The 4,679-nt window shown below is 34.0% G+C and overlaps 1 non-coding gene across 1 annotated transcript; it reads left to right on the top strand.

Moving 5' to 3' along the window:
• Positions 1-463: 463 nt before the first annotated feature.
• Positions 464-570, top strand: LOC144709947 (small nucleolar RNA R71). The gene has a single exon (XR_013583165.1). It is a non-coding gene; the product is annotated as a small nucleolar RNA R71 (small nucleolar RNA).
• Positions 571-4,679: the final 4,109 nt, after the last annotated feature.

The raw sequence follows: 4,679 nt of genomic DNA, 5'->3' as shown, positions 1-4,679 counted from the left end.
TCATCTATAGTGCTGTCTCCCGCTATCGCGTCCTCTGCCACGACTTGTCGAGCATCGCCAGAATAGGACGAGCCACCATTGACGAGAATAGGAACTTTCTTGGGGTAAAAGGACTGTCCTCTGGCCACTTAAATTCCGAACTAGACAGGGCCGTCAGACGCCCCTCGCGTCGTAGACGTCTAGTTATCCCGAAGGTCATTGGGAGTTTGATCCACGGATCACTCACCCTTGGTGTCCGTCATAGTACTCGTTCTTATTCCCCTGATTCTTAACTGATTGTTCATTTACATATCATTTCTTACTCTGATTCATGCCACATCATCATTTTATCCTGTGACGTGAAACGCGCCGCTCGATCCCGGCAGTCGGCGTTTCGCATCAACCACCACTAGCACTGTCTACTCTACCTATCTCATCGTCATTCAACCCATCATAACAGATTTTCACTATTTTCAAATCAGGAAGACCATGATGAGGACATTTTCTTGTAAGGTCTTTCAATCTTTCCCATGCTCCACTAAAAGAATCAGATATCTGGGTAAAATCTCTAATCTATTTTTCTATAAGCATTAGTCCTTTCAACTAAAAAAATTTTTTGCAACAAACATCTCTCCATCCCACTACAATTCTGAAAATGTTTACCCATAGTTCTGAACCAATGTTTTGCCTTATCCTTAAGAGTATGAGGGAATATTCTCATTTTCAACGCATCTGAAATAACTCCTGCAATATTATAATAATCACATTTCTCCACAAATTCATATAAATAATCATAAGCTTATTAATTCAATTTTCCATAAAATGATGGCAAATTTGATGAAGATGAGGATCTATTTTATAATTCACATGCACATCTCTGGTCCCATGGACTCTATGATGAATGCTGCTCTCAGCTGTGATAAGCAAAACAAATAAGATTGAATTACACAATTTTACAATCCCCTATCCTTGTTGATTTTAGCTTATAGAATAAATTTTATAAAACCATAGCTTAAGATATATAATAATAAGTATAGGTATCGACCAAGGGAAGCTAATAAGGGAAATGAATTAGTGATTTACTTGAATAATCTGACCCTAATTAGAGTTAATTAAATATTCAATGAAGATAAAATTACCCTAATTAGATGAAGAATTTAGAGAGGGTAGAGGAGATGGGAAGAATAGAAGAAGTAAAGAGCTCTAGATTGGTTTCATTGATCCAATAAAGGATATGAGGAGTCAAGTAGAGGGGTCCAGAAGGATATTTGGTTTTAGATTGTTTTTTTGGGGGAATTTGGTATTCAAATTTACTGACTACTATCTCATAAACATCATCTAGTCTTCCTAGAAATTAAACTCTTTTATAACTTATTCATTCTTAATTTACAATTTGAATAGTTAGATCAGTTCAATGCTCACTCCTCTTAATCCTAGTAAGGACTTGAACATTCTGTTGAAGGCTAGTGATTTAGAAGGTTGGTTCTCATCTCTGTCTTGAAGCTGCAAAAGAGCCCTTCCAGAATGACCTCTTCAACTCGACTTTCTGCTTTTGTACTTGGGTTAAATGGTAAAAACCAGCATTTTACCCAAATAAACAATTAATTTTTATCAATAATTTTATGTTTGATCTGAATGATCTAACCATATAGATAGAAAGAGGATGTTGACACGAGCAAATCCATAAAATTTTGATCTCAATCCAACTTCAGGATTAAAAGTTCTTAGAAAATGAATATTGACTAATCAGAGTTGTAGGGTCAATATTCATTTATTTAATTTAAATATCTCATTACACACAATCACCTGTATATCCTTGATTGGTTGGCGAATTTTAAAGGTATTTGGCATCTACTCTCTCGGCGTGCCACATGTCCCCTCGCTGAAATTAAAAAAAATGAAAAAAATAACAAAAATACAGTCAAAACGCACTTACCTGTGTGATTTACTAGCGCCCCCAATCAGAAGCTACCACATCACCTCCAGTGCATGCCCTTTGTATGTGCACCATGGGCAGTGCACTTACCCACCAGAAAATATATTTCTCCTGATGTATCCGATCCGTTAGATTCTTTTTCGACGGACGAGATTGTGCCACGTGCCCCTGCGACATCAAGGTATTTGAGTTTTGCGCAAAAGCCCCTGATTTAATTGTACAAATTCACACACCCAAAATTAATTGTAAATATGTCCCTATGCTTTCTCTCTCCTTCATATTTCCTAAAAAAATAAAAAATTCCCTATTAATTTGATAAAAACCCTGCAAATATTTTAATTGGATCCATAAGCTTGCAATGGGCAACCAAAAGCTGTTTTAAGGGCATATTTGGAATTAAAATTTCAGATATGTCCCTCCGCCTTTAGAACTTGATTTAGACTACTATTTTCTTTATAATTATATCATTTTCCATTTAAAATTTCATTTATTCTTCTAAACAGTTCGCAAAAAATCAATAAAATTCCATAAAATATGTCAAATTTGATAATTCACACTAAAATTCATTTTTAAACCTGCCATCTCCATTTAAATAGAGTTATTCCAATCTCAAATAAGTTCGATAAAATTCATAAATTAACAGAAAATTAGGTAAAATTAGAATTTACTTAGAAAATTAATTAGCATGTAAATAAAAGATAACAACCCTATTTTACTTTCTTCAAATGGATCCAATTGTGCGACTTTCTTGAATTAAGCACAGAATTTAGGGTGTCCTAAAGCTGTCTCATAAAATTCCCTTAATCTCATCACTCTATTCACATAATTAGGAATGTTAGCCGTATCCTTGATTTCTTCCACAAAGTCTCATCAAATTGAGCACAAGTTTCTTCCAAATTCTTAGTCTTTCTCACATATTCTAGAGCTATATAAAGTCGGATCTGAGATCTTCCACCCTGCATAAAATGACTAATATGAAGAAAATAAAAATAGTTACAAGAAATATCTAAAGAGAACAATTTAGGGATCACCTAGTGCTCCTCTCTTTTTCAAATAATCAGAAATATCCCTGCACTTCAAACTTCATTCATGCATGTAGAAAATAGAAAGAGTACAACTTCTAAACCCTAAAACAAAAAGTCTGAAATCAAAAATACCTTGCCTTCCTGGCAACAGCGCCAGTTCAAAATCCAAATTTAGGGTTTTACGTCATTGTTTTAATTCAGACTTAAACAATAATATTTATGAAACGTTCTAATTAAATACTCTATAATTAATAAAGGGCAAGTAAGGGGTTGATCCACGTAGAGGGAGAAACCTACTTTCAGAATTTTTTTCACGCTTAGAATGAAGGAAATGCATTTAAAAGTAAGAAATATGATCTCTGGGATTTTCATGAATTATACCTAATTGAATATTTTCATATGATTTAAATTGAAAAAGAAATACTAAGAACACACTACAAAATATGTTTTATATAATTTTCCTTATTTTATTTAACACGCGAAATTGAAAGCAACTGTTTTTTGAATTTTATGGAATTTAATTTACCCCAAAAAACACTAGAAAGATTTTTTTTGAATATTATTTAGATCTCAAAATAACTAGATATTGATTATATTAACTTTAGGAGCTTTCCTGATTTTTCCAAAAATTTAAATCCAGAAAATAGTTTTTCCTGATTTTTAATAAATTTTAATTGCTAAAAACTAGAGTAGTTACATGCTCTGACAAAAAACTAGGAAAACTAGAGAAAAATTAGAGAACTTTTTAAATGGAAATGATAGAGGATCTAGGAAGCAATAGGAATGTATTTAGAGAGAGAAATAAATGGGTTTAGGGAGATAAAAGGTCAAAATGAGAAAATAGAGAGAGAGAAAATTAAGAGATAGAGCGAGAAAGTGAAGAAGGGGGTAGAGGAAGTTTGAGATGGAGTTTGAAGGTGTAAAGGAAAGGGTTTTTTAGAAAATTATGAGGGAATGAACTAGGGTATGGATGAAGGTCTAAAGAGAAAAATAACCAATTTTAACGAGAGATATGGTCAAAATGTGTAGATAGAGAGAGAAAATAAAGAGAGAGTGTAGAAGACTTTTGAGATAGAATTTGAAGGTGCACATGAAGAAGATCTTTTATGAAACTAGGGTAACTAGGGGTATGGATGAAGGTCTAAAGAGAGAAAGGACTGACTCTACAGAGAAAGTAGTGGAAATGAGTGCTTAGAGTGAGAAAATGATAATGATAGGGAAAATGTAAGTTTATGTTATTAAAACCTCAATGAAAGTTTATGGAGCCCTCAATGATTCCTCTCATGTTTGTATCCTTATGTTTTGCCAGGATCAGGCATTTTTCAATGCAAACAATAGTTGGGATTAAGAGAAATGCCTTGTCCCACTTGCTAGAGCACGTCAAGAATGAGGGGAAATGGGGGAGAAAAAATGTACTTATACATTGGGAGAATAACTAAAATACCCCTTTGGGAATGTTCTATTCTCTTTTCTTGCCATTTTTCTTTTTTTCTCCATTGTTTGGGAGCTCCCCTTGGAATCTTTAGCTTCTTTCTTTGTAAGGCTTTCGACATCCCAATGGGCATGCTAGGTTGTGGCCCGTCTCCCTAAGACCTCTCATTAAAAGGCCCACAATACCTTTTGCTCCTGTCAAGCCCCTTTTAAGAATCACGCAACTCTCGAAATTCTCAAATTCTTTAAGAATTACCATCTTCTCATTCCTGTAAATTTCTGCACATGTGAAGCTATAGAATACTCGT

The sequence above is a fragment of the Wolffia australiana genome, chromosome 11 (genome assembly GCF_029677425.1).
Source record: "Wolffia australiana isolate 7733 chromosome 11, ASM2967742v1".
Taxonomy (NCBI): Eukaryota; Viridiplantae; Streptophyta; class Magnoliopsida; order Alismatales; family Araceae; genus Wolffia; species Wolffia australiana.
This window is presented reverse-complemented; position numbering and strand designations above follow the sequence as displayed.